Consider the following 22,763-nt stretch of genomic DNA (forward strand, 5'->3'; position numbering starts at 1 on the left):
AGTTGCAAAGAAAGGGAGAGATGGAGACAAAGGTCTTCCATCTGCTGGTTCACTCTCCAGATGGCCCCAACAGCCAGAGCGGAGCTAATCTGAAGCTAGGAGCCAGGAGCTTCTTTCTGGTCTCCTACGCAGATACAGAAGCTCAAGCACTTGGGCCAACTTCTACTGCTTTTCCAGACCCAGCAAAGAGCTGGGTCAAAAAAGCAACCAGGACTAGTACTGGCACCCAAATGGGATTCCAGTGCTGCAGGCAGAGGCTTAGCCCGCTATGCCACAGTGCCAACCCCAGAAACAGTACATTTTAATAAAGAAAAAATATTCTTTGTAGCAATGATAAACTCTCTCCTTTTATATATTTTATATCTTTTTAAAAAATATTTTAGATATAGTGTAATAGTGAGAGGGAGAGACAGAGAAAGTCTTCCATCTGCTGGTTCACTCCCCAGATGGCCATTGTGGCCAGACCTGTGCAATCAGAAGCCAGGAGCCAGGAGTTTCCTCAGGGTCTCCCACATGGGTGTAGGGGCCCAAGTGCTTGGGCCGCCTTCCATTGCTCTCCCAGGCCATCACAGAGACCTGGATTGGAAGAGGAACAGCTGGGACTAGAACTGGTGCTCATTGGGATGCCAGTGCTTCAGGCAGAGGATTAACCTATTGCACCACAACATCAGCCCCTAAACTTTTTCCTCTTTTAACAGTGAACAGAGCTCCAGGAAATGACACGTTGCACCTGTGTGGTGTTTGTTGTTATGGTTAGAGTTAGTGATATTGAAGGGGCAAAACCCTTGCAAAGAGAACTACCTTAGCAATGATTTCAGAGAGAAACCATTAAATAGACCTGTGTATTTTTCAAGTACTGTTTTCAGGGGAGATCTGAACATGAGATTTCATTGAAAATAGTTTAATTTAATATATATAAGTGTTTGTAAATAATATGTAACAATTAATATTTTCTACCAACTCATCTCTTTCCTAAAATAGGTATTGCGTATACAAATACACACACATTTTTTAGTATAATGGTTACTGGGGTTTTGTTATAAAGGCATTGTCAAAACTTTATCTATATATGGCATGATTGGCTTTTTCATTAAAATTTTTCCACCTTGGTGCATTAAAAAAAGGAACATTATTTGAGCACCAAACATATTTTTGCATATTTTTTCTAATACTGCAATCCTCATATACAAATCATGGGGAAGGCAAGCGTGATTGTGTTTTGAATTATTGTCAGGCTGACATAAACAGTTATGACAAATTTTCTTGAAAAAAGACTATGTTGTGCTATAAAAAATCTGAATGCATTTCTTATCTTTCTATTTATATATTTTATACCTTAATACATTAAGACACTGTAAATATGCAAGTTTAATTTGTGACAGGAGTTTAAGTGTATTGTAGTTATTGCCATTGTCTTCACCTTGTTCAGAGCCTATTATTTATTATTTCAGTTGATTTGCAAAAAAAAAAGGTAATCAGTATTTTGCAAAATATACCATGGAAAACATTAGAGTCTTAACAATTTGGTGATAAAAATGGTTGTCTTGGTGTGGGCATGTGGCACAGCAGGTATGACACTCCTTGGAATGCCCACATCCCTTTGTAAGTGCCTTACTTTGAATCCTGCCTCTGCTTCTGATGCAGCCTCCTGCTAATGCACACCCTGACAGGTAGCATATGCTCACTCAAGCACTTAGGTTCCTGTCACCCAGGTGGGAGAGCCAGGTGGATTTCTAGGCTCCTGTCTTCAGCGTGGCCTGCCTTGGTTGCTGCAGGTATTTGGGAAGTGAATCAGCAGTCAGATGATCTCCCTCTGCCTCTCTTGCTGTCTCTGATCCTGTTTTTCAAATAAAGTGAAAATAAATAAAAGAACAAAGAAAATATTGAAATTGATTGTCATAAAGTACACATTTTGCACACATTAAAATCATTCCAGTAGAATAGGCTAATACCTGATTAATTGAGTTGTGTGGAATTATACTTTACTTATATCTAAATACTCTGAAATGGATGCTACTCATAGCTTTCATTTGCTTCAATTCAAATATCACCATGACTTAATATTCATATAGGTTTACACATTTCTTGCTCTTCTACTTTGATTTCAAATTTCTGTACAGCTTTTTTTCTTCTTAAAGTAAACAATTCAGAAGAATACATAAATAAAGTAATAAAATTATGCACAATTATTTCTTTGGAATTTTTCTTAGAATTCAAAGTAGTATTTAAGCCTAGCATAGATGTGAGTTTCAGTCATTAATTTCAGTTCTTCTACTCCTCTCTTTTTGATTTATATAAATACTGATGAGAATCTGCTGTCATTGTTATTAGGTTAAATTTATTTTCCTCTCTGTATTCTCAAAGTTTATTTCTGCTGAGCTTCATTCACTTTGACTTTAATTTGTTTCCCTTCACTTCACTTATGTTAATACAATGCAATGCTGAATTCACCATCTTATCTCTAGTATATTATGGCAGATATTTATAAATCATTTTGGTGGATTACTATCCTTCACAGTTTTATAAAGTTTTTACATCTAATGATCCAAGTAAATGTGTTTTATTCCTTGTCATGTCAGCTGTCATATGATTGCATTCATATATTCTGTTTCTTTATCAGCCTGTAATGAATGCAGTTTGGCAACCAAGTCTTCCAGTCTCTTAATAGTCTCATCACTTGAGTTTAAGGCAATATGTAAGTTGTGAATTTTATATTTACTCATTTTTCTATTTTAAATGCGTACTTTTTATTTGATTCTTCTCCAAATATGGCTGATTAAATTTGCTGTTTCCTTGCTGTCATCATTTCTCATTCTCATTTTTATTTCAATTGCTTTCAAATATAAAAATATAATTCCAATTTCTAAGTTTCTGTGAACTATCATTCTGGTGGCTTATATTGGCCTATACTTCTTTTTTTATTCAATTTCATTCTCATATTTGGTATGTCTCAATCCTTGGAAAGTCTCTAGTTTGTACATTTTCTTATTTATTATAGTTTCCCAGAGGGCAAGATGGATGATCCACATAGATATGAAGCTCCAGTGGTCAGCTAGTGTCCTGAGGGTAGCATTTGTCTCTCTGATTTTTTTCTTTCAATCATTCTGGTGATTTACTCCTGAGGAACTGTCTAATTTTCCTTTTGAATCTATTGGACATATTAAGTATTTTGTAGCTTCCTGAGTATATTAGAGTTTTAGAAAAATGTTTTTTGGCTTACACTGGCAATCAGAACAGACCCCTAGCAGCCCATAGCAGAGGAAAATCCACTTAAAAATTAAACCAAGCAGAAATGCCAAAGAACAAAGGAAAAATCCTAAATAAGAATATAGAAGAACCTATGAACTCCCAATGGAGCAGGCTAAACCATCCATAAGAGAGGCTGAAGAAGAATTTGAAGTCATGCCAGAAAAAGAATTCAGAAAATTAATAATCAGATTACTTAGAAGCAGTGAGAAACAGATTCAAGATCTGAATGAAAAGCACATCCAAGGAATAGAGATCCTAAAGAGAAGCCAGAATGAAATACTGGAAATGAAAAACTCAATTGACTAAAAAGAAATACCATGGAATCCCTCAGAAATCAAACAGATGAAACAGAAGAGCAAATATCAGAACTCGAAGACAAACTTTCAAAAATAATACAGTCAGATCGAACACAAGAAGAAATTAGAAAATGAAAAACCATGACTGAAGACTTACAAGATTCAATCAAGCATTGTAACATCCAGATAATAGGAGTGCCTGAGGGTGTGGAGAGAGAGAACATATTGGAAGGCATTTTAATGAAATAATATCAGAAAACTTCCAACATAGGCAGGTTGAACGAAACAACCAAATTCCACAAATACACAGGAGTCCGAAAAAATGTGACCAGAAAAGGAATTCACCACAACACATTATGGCAACACTCAGCTCAATGAAACACAAAGAACAAATCCCAAAATGTGGGCAGAGTGAAATGACAAATCACATTCAGAGGTAATCAATCAGACTCACCCCAGACTTCTCATCGCAAACACTACAGGAAAGGAGACAATGGCGTGATATATTCCAAGTTTTAAAAGATAAAGGCCGCAAACCGAGAACAATGTATCCTGCAAAGCTATCCTTTATGAATGAAGGGGCCACCCCGTTGCCACCACATCATTGGGTCCCCTGCGGACCTCAGCAGCCGCCACCTCCTTCCTTGGTCACCCCCTTTGCCTCTGTGTTATTGGGTGGTCTCCGCCGCCTCCTTCCTGGGGTTCCCCCACTGCCGAGTCTTTTTGCACCCCACGCAGTGCCCAGCAACCGCCACATCATTGCCGCCCCAAAACCCCACGGCTGCTTCCTTCTCCTTTTTAGGACACCCCGTTGCCGCAGTGACTTCGGGAACCCTGCGCTGTCCCAAGCTACAGCCACCCCCTTCCACGGACACCTGCGCTACCGCAGAACCTTTGGGCACCCCGTGCGGTTCCCGGCTTCCGCCTCGTCATTGTACCCCCACGCCCATCAAGCGCCTACTTCTCCTTCCTGGGGCACTCCCGCTGCCACCGTGCCGTGGGGCCCCCCGCGAGGTTTCCAGCTGCTGCTGCCTGCTGCTTTACGCATCCCCACTGCCACTCTGTCTTTGGGCCCTCCGCTCAGTCCCCAAAAGCCGCCGCCTTCCTCAGACACCCCTGCTGCCACCAAGTCTTTGGGCATCTCGCTTCCTCAGCACCCCTACAGCCGCCACATCTTGGAGGCCTCCCCCACGGCGTGGTTTCCAGCTGCCACAGCCTGCTTCCTGGAACACGCTTGCTGCAGCCGCATCATTGTATCCTCGCGCGGATTCCAGCAGCCGCCACCTGTTCTTTGGGCACCCCTTCGCCACTGTGTCATTAGGCCCTGCGCTCTGCATCCTCCTTCCTTGGCACCCCCACTGCCGCTGAGTCTAACAGCACCCTGTGCAGTCCCCAGCAGTTGCCACATCATTGCCCCCCACACTCACCTGGCAAGCTACTTCCTCCTTCTTAGGGCACCTGTCTGGCACAGCTTCTTTGGGCCCCAGGAGCACCCCAGCAGCCGCCTCCTCCTTATTCTGGCACCCCCGTTGCCACCACGTCATTGAGTCCAGCTGCGGACTCCAACAGCTGCAATCTCCTTTGTTGGGCACCCCCTTTGAAGCTGCATTATTAGGCTTCCCGAGGCCCCCAGCCTCTGCCGCCCCCTTCTTTGAGTACTGCCACCGAATCTTTGGGCACCCTGTGAGGTCCCCAGCAGCCGCTGTGCCATTGCCCCTTCCCAACCGCCTTCGCCTCCTCCTCCTTCCTAGGGCACCCCTGCCGCCAGAGTCTTTGGGTACCCGCATTTGTATCCAGCTGTGGCTCCCTACTTCCTCAGGCATCCAAGTTTCTGCTTGTGCCCCCGGGGGACCCCAGCAGCCAATGCCTCCTTCCCCGGGCACCCTGCCCCCCAAGCCTATGTGTAATGGAGCTCCCGTGTGGCTGCCAGCAGCTGCCCGGTCTTTTCCTGACCACCGCCTGTTCCCGTTGCCGACTCATTCTTGCCTGGGCACCTCCGCTGCTGCCATGTCTTTATGCACCTACACGGACCCCCGCGGGCGCCTCCTCCTTGGTATGGGACTCCCGCTTTTGCCGAGTCTTTGGGCACGCCGTCAGGTCCCCAGCAGCTGCCATGGATTGTTCCCCACACTCCCACCTCGCCGCTGCTGCACCCTCTTCTTCCTAGGGCATCCCACTTCTATTTCTGTGGCCTGTATTTCTATATTTATACCACTATCAGGATGTTTTAATTATAATTGTTTTGAATATGTGTTGAAATCTGGTATTGTGATGTCTCTAGCATTGTTTTTGTTGTTCAGATTGCTTTATCTATTCGGCTTCTCTTATGATTCCCTTTGATTTTTGGTATCATTTTTTCTAGATTTGAGAAGAATGGCATTGGTGTTTTGATTGGGATCACACTGAATGTATAAATTGCTTTTGGTATATTGAGGACGTTTTGACGATATTAATAACTCCAATCCTGAACATGGAAGATTCTTCCTTTTCAGTGTCTTCTTTCTTCAATATTTTGTAGTTTTCAATGTAAAGATCTTTCACATTCTAGGTTAAATTTCTCCCAAAGTACTTAATTTTTTGCAGCTATGTAAATGGTATTGATATTTCAAGGTCTGTCTCAGCATAGCATTGCTTGTTTACACAAAGACTAATGATAATATGTGCTGATTTTATATCCTGCATCATAACCACACTCTCTTCTGAGTGCCAAATATCTCTTAGTGGAGTCTTTAGGATATTCATGTCATCTGCACGTAAGGGTAATTTGGATTCCTCCTTTCCAATTTCTATCCATTTGGTTTCTTTTTCTTGCCTAAATATTCTAGCTAAAACTTCCAGAACTTTATTGAATTGCCATAGTGTAAGTAGGTTTCTTTGTGTGATTCTGGATCTTAGTGGAAATGCTTCCAATTTTTCCTCATTCAATATGATTCTGGTTGTGTGTTCGCTATATATTGCCTTGATCATGTTGAGAAATGTGCCTTCTAGACCCAATTTCCCTGTTTTAAGGTTTATTTATTTATTCAAAAGGTAGAGTTACAAATAGAGATCACCAATTTGCTTGTTCACTCCCCAAATGACTACAATGGATGGAGTAGGGGCAGGTCCAAAGCCAGGAGCTAGGAACTTCTGGGTCTCCCAAGTGGGTACAGGGAACCATGTACTTTTGCTATCCTCTGCTGCTTCCATTGGTGCATTATCAGGGATAGCGATACGTAGTGGAGCAGCCAGGATTTGAACCAGCACTTATAGGGGATGTTGGCATAGCACCCAGCGACTTCACCTGCTTTGGCAGATCACTGGCCCCTTGCTTAAGGCTTTTTTTTAATCATGAAAGGATATTGTATTTTATCAAAAACTATCTCTGCAACTATTGAGATAATCATCTGATTATTGTTCTCCAATTTATTAATTTGATGTATTGCATTTATTTATTTGCATATTTTGAAACTACCCTGCATACTAGGGATACTAAACTCTTGATACGAGTGAATGATATTTTTGATTTGTTATTGAATTTGATTAGCAAGTATTTTTTTAACTTTTATTTAATGAATATAAATTTCCAAAGGACAGCTTATGGATTACAATGGCTTCCCCCACCATAACTTCCCTCCCACCTGAAACCCTCCCCTTTCCCTCTCCCCTTCCATTCACATCAAGATTCATTTTCAATTCTCTTTATATACAGAAGATCAGTTTAGCATATATTAAGATTTCAACAGTTTGCACCCACATAGAAACACAAAGTGAAAAATACTGTTTGAGTACTAGTTATAGCATTAAATCACAATGTACAGCATATTAAGGACAGAGATCCTACATGAGGAGTAAGTGCACAGTGACTCCTGTTGTTGACTTAACAAATTGACACGCTTGTTTGTGGCATCACTAATCACCCTAGGCTCTTGTCATGAGTTGCCTAGGCTATGGAAGCCTTTTGAGTTCACCGACTCTGATCATATTTATACAAGATCGTAGTCAAAATGGAGTTCTCTCCTCCCTTCAGAGAAAGGTACCTCCTTCTTTGATGACCTATTCTTTCCACTGGGATCTCACTCGCAGAGATCTTTCATTTAGGTCTTTTTTTTTTTTTTCCAGAGTGTCTTGGCTTTCCATGCCTGAAATACTCTCATGGGCTTTTCAGCCAGATCCACTTGCCTTAAGGGCTGATTCTGAGGCCAGAGTGCTATTTAGGACATCTGCCATTCTATGAGTCTGCTGTGTATCTCGCCTCCCATGTTGGATCATTCTCTCCCTTTTTTATTCTATCAGCTAGTATTTGCAGATACTAGTCTTGTTTATGTGCTCCCTTTGGCTCTTAGTCTTATCATTATGATCAATTGTGATCAGAAATTGATCACTGGGACTAGTGAGATGGCATTGGTACATGCCACCTTGATGGGATTGAATTGGAATCCCCTGGTATGTTTCTAACTCTACCGTTTGGGGTAAGTCAGCTTGAGCATGTCCCGAATTGCACATTTCTTCCCTCTCTTATTCCCACTCTTATATTTCAGTTAATTTTCAACAATTAAGAATAACTGTGTATTGATTACAGTATTCAACCAAAAGTATTAAGTAGAACAAACAAAAAAATACTAAGAGGGATAACATATTAAGTTGTTCATCAACAGTCAGGGTGAGGGCTGATCAAGTCACCGTTTCTCATAGTGTTCATTTCACTTTAACAGGTTTCCTTTTTGGTGCTCGGTTAGTTGTCACTGATCAGGGAGAACATATGATATTTGTCCCTTTGGGACTGGCTTATTTCACTCAGTATAATGTTTTCCAAATTCCTAACAGGGATCACTTTCAGTTAAAATTTAAACACCTAAGAATAACTGTGTGTTAATTACAGAGTTCAACCAATGGTACTAGAACAAAAAAATACTAAAATGGATAAAGCATTACATTGTACATCAACAGTCAGGGCAAGAGCTGATCAAGTCACTGTTTCTCATAGTGTCCATTTCACTTCAACAAGTTTCCCCTTTGGTGCTCAGTTAGTTGTTGCCGATCAGGGAGAACATATGATATTTGTCCCTTTGGGACTGGTTTAATTCACTCAGCATGATGTTTTCCAAATTCCTCCATCTTGTTGCAGATGACCGGGTTTCATTGTTTTTGATTAGCCAGTATTTGATTAAGGACTTTTGTTTGTATGTTCACCAAGGATATTGGTCCTTTTTCTTTTTCCTTTTTTTCTTCTGGTTTTGAAATTAAGGTGATGCAGGCCTTTTAGAAGGAGTTTGGGAGGATTCCTTCTCATTCAATTATTTGAAATAGTCTGTTAAGAATTAGAATTAGGTCCTTAAAAAGTTTAGTAGAATTCAGCAATAAAGCCATCAATCTTGAGCTTTTCTTTGGGATGGTCTTTATTATCCAGATCTTCTAGATTTTCTAATCTGTTGGTATACAGCTATTTGTAGTAATTCCTGATGATTCTTTTTATTTCTGTGGTATCCTTTGATAAATCCCCCTTTTCATCTCTGATTATGTTAATTTGGGTCTCCTTCCTTTTTTCTGGTTAGTTGGACTTATGGAGCATCAATTTTGTTTATTTTTTTAAAAGATAGCTCTTAATTTCACTGATATTTTTTATTTTTTGTCTGTTCAGGTTTATTTATTCTCTAATATTACTTATTTCTCTTCTCCAACTAATTTGGGCTTTGGCTTGTGCTGTGCTTAAATTTCTAGGTCCTTGAAATGCATTATTAGATCATTTATTTAATACATCTCCAATTTCTTGATGTAGGTAAAAATTGATATGTACTTTCCTCTTAACACTACTATTGAAGTATCTGTTAAGTTCTGATATGTTGGTTTGTCATCTGCATTCATTTTTAGGAATTTTTTTTTATTTCCCTTCTGATTTCAACTACAACCCACTGTTCATTCCAGAGCATGTTCTTCAGTCTGTATGCATTTGTGTATTTTCTAGAATCTCTAAAGTTATTCATTTTTGGCTTCATTCCATTGTGGTCAGAAAATATACATGGTATGATTTCAGTTGTTTGAATTTCTTCTGTGGACAAGCATATAGTCTATCTTAGAGTCCCATGTAGTGATGAAAACAATGTTCATTCTGTAGCTGTGGGATGAAATGTTTTCTAGATAGCAATTTCTCCATTAGGTCCATAATGTAGATGAGCTCTTTTGTGTATTTGTTGACTTTTGTCCAATTTTTCTGACCATTGATGCCAGTGGGTTGCTGAAGTTCCCATTGTATTGTATTATTTTATTGTACTATGTCTCCATTTAGATTCATTAACATTGCTTTATATGGCTAGGCACTCCAGGTGCAATCTTTACTACAGTCCCATCTTCCTATCGAAATAATACCTTAATCATTATATTATGCCTTTCTCTGTCCCCATCTCTCTTCAAATCAGGGAAATTTTCATTTATCATTTCACTGAATTGGACTTCTAATCCATTCTGTTTCTACACCTTCAGATATTCCCATGACACTTATGTTTATCATTTGATAGTATCCCATATATCTCGAATATTGTTTCCAGTTCTTTCTAATTTTTTTTCCTTTTTTTGTCTGACTGAGATGTTTCCAGAAAGTTGTCTTCCAGTGTGAATTTTCTTTCTTCTGCCTTATGAAGTCTTTTGCTATGGCTTTCGACTGTAGTTTCTGTTTGACATACTGAATTCTTCAATTCTAATAGTTCACTTTGATTTCTCTTCAATATCTCTCTCTCCTGGCAGAATTTTTCAATCATGTTTTATATTGTTTTTTTTTATTTCATATATTTGCTTCTCTGTGTTTTTGAGATATTCTACAATAATTCTTTCAAAATCCTTTTCAGGCATTTCATCAATCTGTTCACATTCACACTCTAATATTTAAGTATTGTAGTGTTCCTTTGGGGGAGTCATATTGTCTTTCTTGTTCATGTTCCTGATATTTCTATGTTTATTTCTCATCATTTCTTGAAACACTTGTTAATTTTCTCCTTTGACACCTTTTATCTTTGAAATATTCCTCTGTGGCTTAATGTAGTATTTGTTCCTTCCATAGATATTGAGATGTATGCTGTTTGGGGGCAGGGAGGTCTGGCCAGTGCTGGATGGTGGGCCAACAGCCCAGGATGAGTGCCAAGCTGGGTTTGGTAGATCTCTGTCATCAGCACTGGGTGGAAAGATTGCTTTGCCTGAATTATCACAGCATCATCTCCCTTCTGCCATGATGAAGCAGCCATCAGAGTAGATACACAGTGCCCAGGGACCTCACCCAAGTAGGCATCTGAACCACAGAAGGGCCCACACACTCCTCTGTGTGAACACAGAACCCTGAGCCTCTGAAGCTAGACACAGCGGCTGCCCAACGACCCAGCCATGCACTATCGCTCACACAATCACAGTCAGAATTCCCACAGTGACAGGGTAGAGGGCTCTCGTAGTAACAGGAATCAAGGGATCTACTCAGCCCCACAATCCTCACCTGTCCATGGAAACAGCCAGGAGTGCTTAAAATCAGCCACCTATCAGGGGTTGGTCAGTGTTCTCCCTTGTCAAGTCAAGTGTGGGTGCTATGATAGAGTGAAAGGAAGTGAGAATTAGTTGGGAGCACCCTGTCCCCACTCCACCAACTCTAAAGGACAGACTAAAAGTGGGGATCACAGATCAGATTTATTCCTCCAATGAAATCCCCCAGTCATGTGTGGGCTGCAGCAGCCTCAATTCACCTTACTAAGATGATGTTTCCACCCTGATGGCTGCCTGGCATCCTGCTACAAAAACAGAACAACCCCTGAGGCCATAGGCTGTGGGAGTCACCAGCTGTTTTCATTCACTGCTGTGTGATTGTAATTTCCTCGCTACTCCATGGCACATTTCTTCTTTCTGTACAGTTTCCACTGTAAACTTCTCATCAAGTTTCCCCTAGGAAGGCAGTTCACCCTCGTATTTTTTTGCTATCTTCCTGTGCTCAGATCAAGATCTTTTCCCTGTTCAACCATCTTAGATCTCTAATAAAGTGTTTTAAACCCTGTGATATTTTTGAAAAAAAGTTTTGAAAATTTCAAATTCTAATTTAAGTCCATTTTGAACTTGATGTGCTTTGGGAGTCCCAATGACCACTGAAATACCTCAAAATGATCTCTCTGTCTCTTTAGACTATCACAATGGGTCCCTCATCCATGAGATAAACACATACATCAGCTTTCTAAGGGAGAATTTATGTATGTATGTATTATTTGTGTAAACAGGCAAAGGAATCAAAGACTCACTCAAAATTAGCTCTACCTCTGGTTGAAAGTGGGAGTTCCATAGACAAAGAAGTGGAAATGGGGGGCTGGTTCCGTGGCTCAATAGGCTAATCCTCTGCCTTGCAGCACCGGCATACTGGGTTCTAGTCCCAGTCGGGGCACCGGATTCTGTCCCAGTTGCCCGTCTTCCAGGCCAGCTCTCTGCTGTGGCCAGGGAGTGCAGTGGAGGATGGCCCAAGTACTTGGGCCCTGCACCCCACGGGAGACCAGGATAAGCACCTGGCTCCTGCCTTCGGATCAGCGCGGTGCGCTGGCAGCAGCACGCCAGCCGCGGTGGCCATTGGAGGGCAAACCAACAGTAAAGGAAGACCTTTCTCTCTGTCTCTCTCTCTCTCACTGTCCACTCTGCCTGTCAAAAAAAAAAGAAGTGGAAATAGGGAAATTCAGGAGGATGTGTGGGCTTTAGGTAACTTACTTGAATGATGTTCAGGTGTTCCTGCAAATTCCAAAGTATCCTTAGAGGAGGAAAAACTGGCTTATGTTTTAAATGCAAAAGGTGTAGATTGAATGCACCTAATTCCCACTAGTAAACATTGCAAAGACGCCAAAGGTGGGAATGCATGGGTTGAGTTCAGGTATACCTTGGGGATATCACAGAAGCTATTAAACATAACTGTGTCCTGGGAGGAACTGCAGAGTTCAGTTTGTGCTTTGCTTCCCAGGAACAGAGAGTAGTACAGAGAACATGTGTAGCCTCTAGTCAGCAAAGGATCCTTGGCCCCCACTTGAAATTTAGGTCTAATTGGTTCTTCAGGATGCATCTTGAAGTGTCATTTGCTCAAAGGGTTCAATAGAAATCTGTTCCCTTTATAAGGAAAGAATTACTAGAATAGAAACATTTGATTTTACTACCAATACTTTGGCTAGAATGGTATTTGAGAATGTTAAGGAGTTAAACTCCTGGAGGGTATAAGTCTCCTTAGGAAGAAACTTGCCTGGTGCAAGTTTTCCTTGGGTTCTCAGTATTAGGGATTGATAGAGGAAGGAATAGGAGCTTTCACAGTATTTTAACATCCCAAGAGGAAAACAATTCAGTGAAAACTTTGGTATTGCAGTGAAAGGCTGATGTCCAGTCCTTGACTGAACTTTCTGTCATGGGTTATCATTAATTATTTTTAAGGACCGGGGGTGGAGCCAAGATGGCAGAATAGTGAGGGCGCGCACCGATAGTCCGGGAAAATTTAGTTTAATAAAAGGGGAGTTAAGGTAGCCTCAGAAAAAGAACCAGTAAAATATTGCAGAGGAAACTCTCCTGGATTGAGTGGCTGTGAATTGGAGGACCTACTGGGAGAACAAGGTCGCCCACCGCACGGAGGCTGAGCCACGGGAGCCGCGGGAGCCACAGGGTCTGCGCGCCAGTGCAGGAAGGGGAGTGCATGTCACACAGACACCAGCGGAGAGAGTTGGGACGTCCAGGGCTCCGAGTCCACATCGGCGCTGGAAGGGGAGGTGAGCTCAATAACCTGAGACATTGGCGGGGAAACGGGGGTCAGAATCTATAGGGGAGCCGGAAAGTGCAGCAGAGTCACTACAGGAAAGAAGGAAAAAAAAGGGTTGGGGGTTTTTCTCTCCACCAACCTTGCAAAGGTTGCAAGGCTGCAAGGCTTGAGTTTGCAAGAGACAAAGAGCAGGCCCCCTCTCTGGATTTACATAACAACAGGGGAGAGCTAAGGAAATGAGTCACTACAATTCAGTAGCCTAGGCAACCCAGTGGAAGTCCAGAAGAGAAACGGAGCCTACACAGACTCTTTGGGTAGAAGCCAGAGACTGGAAGCTAAATACCATCAATTCTGCACAGCCGTGCCGTGCGGTATTACTTACCCCCTGAATAAATAAAATAAATAAATAAATAAATAAATAAATAAATAAATAAATAGAGAGAGAGAGATTTACCACGCATAACCTGAGGGTGTCACCTTTGCACACCAGTAACCAGGAAGAACCAAGCAGAGCTCTCAGGCCATACCCATCTCAAGCCTCCAAGGCTCCTCCAACAGCAGGCAGTCCACTTAACACGGACATAGTATAAAATAAAAAAAAAAAATTTTAAAAAAAATGCACAGTGACAAAAGAAGAATTAACTATGCCAAGCAACAAACACAGAAATTGAGGGAACAAGATCAACGATGACACTATGATGCCTCCAAATAAACAAAACACCCCAAACCAAGATTATGAAGATGATGAGATAGAAGAAATGCAAGATACGGATTTCAAAAAATTTATGATAAGAACATTTAGAAGTTTTCAAAAGCAAATCCTTGAACTACAGAAATCCTTATTGGACAGGATTGAAAATCTCTCTCGTGAAAATGAAATTTTAAGGAAGAATCAAAATGAAACGCAGAAACTAGTAGAACAGGAAAGTGTGATAGTGAAGAGAAATCAAAATGAAATGAAGAGCTCAATAGATCAAATGACAAACACATTAGAAAGCCTTAAAAACAGAATGGGTGAAGCAGAAGAGAGAATATCGGACTTAGAAGATAGAGCACAGGAAAACGTACAGTAAAACCAAAGAAAAGAAGAGGAAATTAGAAATCTAAAAAATATTGTTGGGAATCTACAGGATACTATTAAAAAAACCAACATTCGAGTTCTAGGAGTTCCTGAAGGCATGGAGAGAGAGAAAGGACTAGAAGGCCTTTTTAGTGAGATAATAGCAGACAACTTTCCAGGTTTGGAGAAGGACAGAGACATCCTAGTACAGGAAGCTCATAGAACCCCCAATAAACGTGACCAAAAGAGATCCTCACCACGACACGTGGAAATTAAACTTACCACAGTGAAACATAAAGAAAAGATCCTAAAATCTGCAAGAGAGAAATGTCACATTACTCTCAGAGGATCTCCAATCAGACACACAGCAGACTTCTCATCAGAAACACTACAGGCTAGGAGGGAATGGCGAGACATAGCACAGGTGCTAAGAGAGAAAAATTGCCAGCCCAGAATATTATATCCTGCCAAGCTCTCATTTGTGAATGAAGGTGAAATAAAGACCTTTCATAGCAAACAGAAAATGAAGGACTTTGTGGCCACTCATCCGGCCCTGCAAAAGATACTTAAAGATGTGCTACACTCAGAAACACAGAAACACGGCCATCAATATGAAAGAAGGTAAAGGAAGAACACCTACCAGTAAAAGAGCATGGGAAGCTCAAAGCATATACTAGAAAATATATCCGGGAAAATGGCAGGGCAAAGTCACTACGTATCAATTGTCACATTAAACATTAATGTTCTGAATTCTTCAGTTAAAAGACACCGTTTGGCTGATTGGCTCAAAGAACACAACCCAACTATTTGTTGCCCACAAGAAACACATCTCTCTAACAAAGATGCATGCAGACTGAAAGTGAAAGGTTGGAAAAAGATATTCCATGCCAACAGAAACCAAAAAAAAGCAGGTGTAGCCATATTCATATCAGACAAAATAAACTTTAATACAAAAACTGTTAAGAGAGACAAAGAGGGACACTATATAATGATTAAGGGATCAATTCAACAGGAAGATGTAACTATTATAAATGTATATGCACCTAATTACAGGGCACCGGTCTATTTAAAAGATATGTTAAGGGACTTAAAGGGAGATTTAGATTCCAATACAATAGTACTGGGGGACTTCAATACTCCACTCTCAGAAATAGACAGATCATCCGGACAGAAGATCAACAAGGAAACAGCAGATTTAATTGACACTATTGCCCAAATGGATCTAACAGATATCTACAGAACTTTCAATCCTACATCTATAGACTTCGCATTCTTCTCAGCAGTGCATGGAACCTTCTCTAGGATTGATCACATACTAGGCCATAAAGCAAGTCTCAGCAAATTTAAAAGAATTAGAATCATACCATGCAGCTTCTCAGACCACAGCGGAATGAAGCTGGAAATTAGCAACTCAGGAAACCCTAGAAAGTATGCAAACACATGGAGACTGAACAGCATGCTCCTGAATGAACACTGGGTCATTCAAGAAATCAAAAGAGAAATCAAAAACTTTCTGGAAGTAAATGAAGACAACAACACAACATATCAAAACTTATGGGATACAGGAAAAGCAGTATTGAGAGGCAAGTTTATAGCAATAGGTGCCTATATCAAGAAATTAGAGGCCGGCGCTGCGGCTCACTAGGCTAATCCTCCGCCTAGCGGCGCCGGCACACCGGGTTCTAGTCCCGGTCGGGGCGCCGGATTCTGTCCCGGTTGCCCCTCTTCCAGGCCAGCTCTCTGCTGTGGCCAGGGAGTGCAGTGGAGGATGGCCCAGGTGCTTGGGCCCTGCACCCCATGGGAGACCAGGAAAAGCACCTGGCTCCTGGCTCCTGCCATCGGATCAGCGCGGTGTGCCGCCCGCAGCGCGCCGGCCGCGGCGGCCATTGGAGGGTGAACCAACGGCAAAGGAAGACCTTTCTCTCTGTCTCTCTCTCTCACTGTCCACTCTGCCTGTCAAAATAAAAAAAAAAATTAGAAAGGTACCAAATAAATGAGCTTTCAGCGCATCTCAAGGACCTAGAAAAACTGCAGCAAACCAAACCCAAATCTAGTAGAAGAGAAATAATTAAAATCAGAGAAGATATTAACAGGATTGAATCCAAAAAAAAAAAAACACTACAAAAAATCAGCCAAGCGAGAAGCTGGTTTTTTGAAAAAATAAACAAAATTGACACCCCATTGGCCCAACTAACTAAAAAAAGAAAAGACCCAAATCAATAAAATCAGAGATGAAAAAGGAAACGTACCAACAGACACCACAGAAATAAAAAGAATCATCAGAAATTATTACAAGGACCTGTATGCCAGCAAACAGGAAAATCTATCAGAAATGGATAGATTCCTGGTCACATGCAATCTACCAAAATTGAACCATGAAGACATAGAAAACCTAAATAGACCCATAACTGAAACAGAAATTGAACCAGTAATAAAGGCCCTCCCAACAAAGAAAAGCCCAGGACCAGACGGATACACTGCTGAATTCTACCAGACATTTAAAGAAGAACTAACTCCAATTCTTCTCAAACTATTCAGAACAATCGAAAAAGAGGGAATCCTCCCAAATTCTTTCTATGAAGCCAGAATCACCTTAATCCCTAAGACAGAGAAACATGCAGCACTGAAAGAAAACTATAGACCAATATCCCTGATGAACATAGATGCAAAAATCCTCAATAAAATTCTCTCCAATAGAATACAACAACACATCAGGAAAATCATCCACCCAGACCAAGTGGGATTAATCCCTGGTATGCAGGGATGGTTCAACATTCGCAAATCAATCAATGTGATTCACCACATTAACAGACTGCAAAAGAAAAAACATATGATTATCTCAATTGATGCAGAGAAAGCATTCGATAAAATTCAAAACCCTTTCATGATGAAAACTCTAAGCAAATTGGGTATAGAAGGAACATTCCTCAATATAATCAAAGCAATTTATAAAAAACCCACGGCCAGCATCCTATTGAATGGGGAAAAGTTGGAAGCATTTCTACTGAGACTGGCACCAGGCAGGGATGCCCACTCTCACCACTGCTATTTAACATAGTTCTGGAAGTTTTAGCCAGAGCCATCAGACAAGAAAAAGAAATCAAAGGAATACAAATTGAGAAGGAAGAAGTCAAACTATCCCTCTTTGCAGACGATATGATTCTTTACTTAGAGGATCCAAAGAACTCTACTAAGAGACTATTGGAACTCATAGAGGAGTTTGGCAAAGTGGCAGGATATAAAATCAATGCACAAAAATCAACAGCCTTTGTATATACAAGCAATGCCACGGCTGAGAAAGAACTGCTAAGATCAATCCCATTCACAATAGCTACAAAAACAATCAAATACCTTGCAATAAACTTAACCAAGGACGTTAAAGATCTCTACGATGAGAATTACAAAATCTTAAAGAAAGAAATATAAGAGGATACCAAGAAATGGAAAAATCTTCCATGCTCATGGATTGGAAGAATCAATATCATCAAAATGTCCATTCTCCCAAAAGCAATTTATAGATTCAATACAATTCAAATTAGGATACCAAAGACATTCTTCTCAGATCTAGAAAAAATGGTGCTGAAATTCATATGGAGGCACAAGAGACCTCGAATAGCTAAAGCAATCTTGTACAACAAAAACAAAACTGGAGGCATCACAATACCAGATTTCAGGACATACTAAAGGGCAGTTGTAATCAAAACAGCATGGTACTGGTGCAGAAACAGATGGATAGACCAATGGAACAGAACTGAAACACCAGAAATCAACCCAAACATCTACAGCCAACTTATATTTGATAAAGGATCTAAAACCAATTCCTGGAGCAAGGACAGTCTATTCAATAAATGGTGCTGGGAAAACTGGATTTCCACGTGCAGAAGCATGAAGCAAGAGCCCTACCTTACACCTTACACAAAAATCCACTCAACATGGATTAAAGACCTAAATCTACGACCTGACACCATCAAGTTATTAGAGAACATTGGAGAAACCCTTCAAGATATTGGCACAGGCAAAGAGTTTCTGGAAAAGACCCGGGAGGCACAGGCAGTCAAAGCCAAAATCAACTATTGGGATTGCATCAAATTGAGAAGTTTCTGTACTGCAAAAGAAACAGTCAGGAGAGGGAAGAGACAACCGACAGAATGGGAAAAAATATTTGCAAACTATGCAACAGATAAAGGGTTAATAACCACAATCTACAAAGAGATCAAGAAACTCCACGAAAACAAAACAAACAACCTACTTAAGAGATGGGCCAAAGACCTCAATAGACATTTTTCAAAAGAGGAAATCCAAATGGCCAACAGGCACATGAAAAAATGTTCAAGATCACTAGTAATCAGGGAAATGCAGATCAAAACCACAATGAGGTTTCACCTCACCCTGATTAGAATGGCTCACATTCACAAATCTACCAACAATAGATGCTGGAGAGGATGTGGGGAAAAAGGGACACTAACCCACTGTTGGTGGGAATGCAAACTGGTCAAGCCACTATGGAAGTCAGTCTGGAGATTCCTCAGAAACCTGAAGATAACCCTACCATTCGACCCAGCCATCCCACTCCTTGGGATTTATCCAAAGGAATTTAAATTGGCAAACAAAAAAGCGGTCTGCACCCTAATGTTTATCACAGCACAATTCACAATAGCCAAGACCTGGAACCAACCTAAATGCCCATCAATGGTAGACTGGATAAAGAAATTATGGGATATGTACTCTTTAGAATACTATACCGCAGTAAGAAACAACAAAATCCAGTCATTTGCAACAAAATGGAGGAATCTGAAACACATCATGCTGAGTGAAGTAAGCCATTTCCAAAGGGACAAATACCATATGTTCTCCCTGATCAGTGACGACTGACTGAACACCAAAAAGGAAACCTGTTGAAGTGAAATGGACACTATGAGAAACGATGACTTGATCAGCATAGCCCTGACTGTTAATGAACAACTTAATACATTATCCCTCTTAGTAGTTTTTTTTTGTCTGTTCTACTTAATATGACTGGTTTAATTCTGTAATTATCACACAGTTATTCTTAAGTGTTGAAAATTAACTGAAATGTGATCCCTGTTAAACATAAGAGAGGGAATAAGAGAGCGAAGAGATGTATAATTTGGGACATGCTTAAGCTGACTTGCTCCAAATGGTAGAGTTAGAAACATACCAGTGGATTCCAATTCAATCCCATCAAGGTGGCATGTACCAATGCCATCTCACTATTCCAAGTGATCAATTTCAGTTCACATTGATCATAATAAAAGGACTAAGAGTCAAAGGGAGCACACAAACATGTCTAGTACCTGCTAACACTAACCGATAGAATAAATAAAGGGGAGAGTGATCCAACATGGGAAGCGAGATACTCAGCAGACTCATAGAATGGCAGATGTCCTAAATAGCACTCTGGCCTCAGAATCAGCCCTAAAGGCATTCGGATCTGGCTGAAAAGCCCATGAGAGTATTTCAGGCATGGAAAGCCAAGACACTCTGGCAAAAAGATCTCTGTGAGTGAGATCCCAGTGGAAAGAACAGGTCTTCAAAGAAGGAGGTACCTTTCTCTGAAGGGAGGAGAGAACCTCCACTTTGACTATGACCTTGTCTAAACAAGATAAGAGTCGGAGAACTCAGAGGGCTTCTATAGCCTTGGAAACTCATGACTGGAGCATAGGGAGATTACTGATGCCATAGACAGGAGTGTCAATTGGTAAAGTCAACAACAGGAGTCACTGTGCACTTACTCCTCATGTAGGATCTCTGTCCTTAGTGTGCTGTACATTGAGATTTAATGCTACGAGTACTCAAACAGTATATTTCACTTTGTGTTTCTATGTGGGTGCAAACTGTTGAAATCTTTACTTAATGCATACTAAACTGATCTTCTGTAAAAAAAAAAAAAGAAATTATCAATCCCAACTTGACTCTCACTGGGATTAAACATGACAATAGGTCTGATCTGATTTCATCATCATTTAAAAAATCATCTATCATTTTTCACTTTATGTTTCTGTGTGGGAGCAAACTGTTGAAATCTTTACTTAATGTATACTAAACTGATATTCTGTATATTAAGATAATTGAAAATGAATCTTGATGTGAATGGAAGGGGAGAGGGAGTGGGAAAGGGGAGGGTTGCGGGTGGGAAGGACGTTATGGGGGGGAAGCCATTGTAATCCATAAGTCGTACTTTGGAAATTTATATTCATTAAATAAAAGTTTAAAAAATTATTTTTAAGGACCATATTCCAAAGGGGTTTATGTCACACTCAGTGACTTGGATGTCAGAATATCACCATATAAATTCAGGGTATAGGGCCTAATTCCTCCCATAATCAAAGTAATCCCCATATAGAGTCCTAGGAAAGCGCAGGTTGGGTGAGAGTATCTGCATATATAACATTTAAAAAAATTCATTTATTTATCTGAATGGCAGAGTGACAGAAAGGCAGAGACAAAGAGAGAAAGAGATGCTACATCCACTCTTTCACTCCCAAAACAGCCACATTGGCCAGGCTGAATCCAAGATCCTGAAACTCCACATGGGTGTCACACATGGGTGACAGAGTTCCAGGGATCTGGAGCATCTTCCACAAACAATGCATGATCATTAGCAAGGAGCTAAACCGATATAGAGAAGCTGGTGGGGCTGGTGATGTAGTGCAGTGGGTTAAAGCCCCAGTATGCATTACTCGTGTCCCATATAGACTCCTGTTCAAATCCTGGCTGCTTCACTTCTGACCCAGCTCCCTGATAATGTGCCCGGGAATGCAGCAGAACATAGTCCAAGTCCTTGGGCCTCTGCACCTATGTGGGAGACCTGGAAAAAGTTCCTGGTTCCTAGGTTCTGATTGTCTCACCTACAGCCATTGTGGCCATTTTTGGGAATGAACGAGCAGATGGGAGATTCGCTCTCTAGCTCTAGCTCTAGCTCTAGCTCTAGCTCTAGCTCTCAACTCTGTCTTTCAAAAAATAATATAAATCTTGAAAAAAGTGAAACAGCTGGAATTCAAATTTGTACTCCTATATGGCTGCTGGTGTTGTAAGTTGTGTCATACTCCACTGTGCTACAGTGCCAGTCACTGTATATATACCATTTTAATAGGCAGTCAGATTGCTTCCAAAAGAGCTGGAACAATTAAGTGATGACCAGCAGTTTCCAAATGCAGCCGCTTTGCTGATCTATCTTCCCTTCATGTTAGTATCCTTTCTTTTTTTGCCAATCTGTTATCATTTTGCTAAATAAAAATCCATTGTTTTTCATTTTTCAAGTAATGCACTGAGTCACCTTCAGTTGTTTGGCACCGTCAAGGAATTTCTCCTTCACAAGTCACCTGCTCATGCTCTTGGCACAGTGGTCAGTTGGCTCCCACCCTAGAAATCCAATTATCTGGTGGTTACTTGTGCTTACACTGATTTATCTTCCTTCTGGACCCACCTAGAGGGAAAATGAGTCCAATCTGTACTTGGAGATCTATAAGATGTGGACTCCAGCCAGGCATGTGGGAGAAGCTTGTATAGTCTCCAGTTACATCCTCCAAAGTAGAACCATCCTATATTTCTCTACTGTCCTTTATTCCTAGTGAGAATTCTGAATTAGTCTTTTAGTAGATGGGTATGCATCCACTTCAGAGAATGTGGTGACTGCCACTCTCTTTCCATGTCTCAGGAATGTCACCCTCTGAATATCAGCGTGATGCAATGATTAAATTTCCATAATTCTCTAGAAACTAAGTCACATAAGACATGACAGGAATGTACCTGGTACTTTGTGTCCAAGGCTGCTGGCTATTTCTGTTTGTGATTTTCTCTTTGTTTCCCTAAAGAAATTCTCCTCATGCCTCAGTAGCCCACATCCCCTGTGTTTGGAAAAGCTCGCAGAATTCCAACTTGTTTCTCCATTTATAAAGCAGATTTCACATTCATCCTAGGAGGTTCTTGTCGTGATATAAAAAGAAAGTGGTCTGTAGGTGCTGGAGTAGGGAAATGGCCTCTTCAGGTATCTGAGAAAATTCTCTGTGTGGTTCATTCCTTCAACACATACATGTTAAGCCTTTTTGTACAGGCAGTTTGAGTCAGTTGGCAAAAATCAAATGAACAACAGACATGGGTCTTTACCCACTTGGGGATAGTCTCTCACAACTAAACTATGCTGATCATGTCCACTGTGTCAGATGTGAGGCCCTTGTAGCCTCCCCTACATTTGCATGCAGCCTCCCATATGATGGCCATCATGACAAAAAAATAAGCTCAAATGCACTTTTGGTCTAGAAAATGTTTGTTCTGTTCCCATGAGACTGTGTGAGATATATGTAGGCTATGTTGGAGAAGGGAGTGACAGAACCTGGATCTCAGACATCCTATCTCTTATGAGAGCAATGAGGTTTGATGCTCCCTCTGCAAAGTAGAAAGGTCAATGAGAGTTGTG

General features: G+C 40.8%; 1 long non-coding RNA gene across 1 annotated transcript in view; it reads left to right on the forward strand.

The window, feature by feature from the left end:
- Positions 1-3,116, forward strand: part of LOC149123173 (uncharacterized) — a 48,789-nt gene extending 45,673 nt beyond the window's left edge. Inside the window, exons 2-3 of the long non-coding RNA XR_016218576.1 lie at positions 2,621-2,695; positions 2,999-3,116. This is a non-coding gene — a long non-coding RNA (uncharacterized LOC149123173). The remainder of the gene's footprint in view (positions 1-2,620; positions 2,696-2,998) is intronic.
- The last annotated feature ends 19,647 nt before the right edge of the window (positions 3,117-22,763 follow it).

This window comes from Oryctolagus cuniculus, chromosome 12 (genome assembly GCF_051225735.1).
Source record: "Oryctolagus cuniculus isolate XC-2025 breed Fujian yellow rabbit chromosome 12, ASM5122573v1, whole genome shotgun sequence".
Taxonomy (NCBI): domain Eukaryota; kingdom Metazoa; phylum Chordata; class Mammalia; order Lagomorpha; family Leporidae; genus Oryctolagus; species Oryctolagus cuniculus.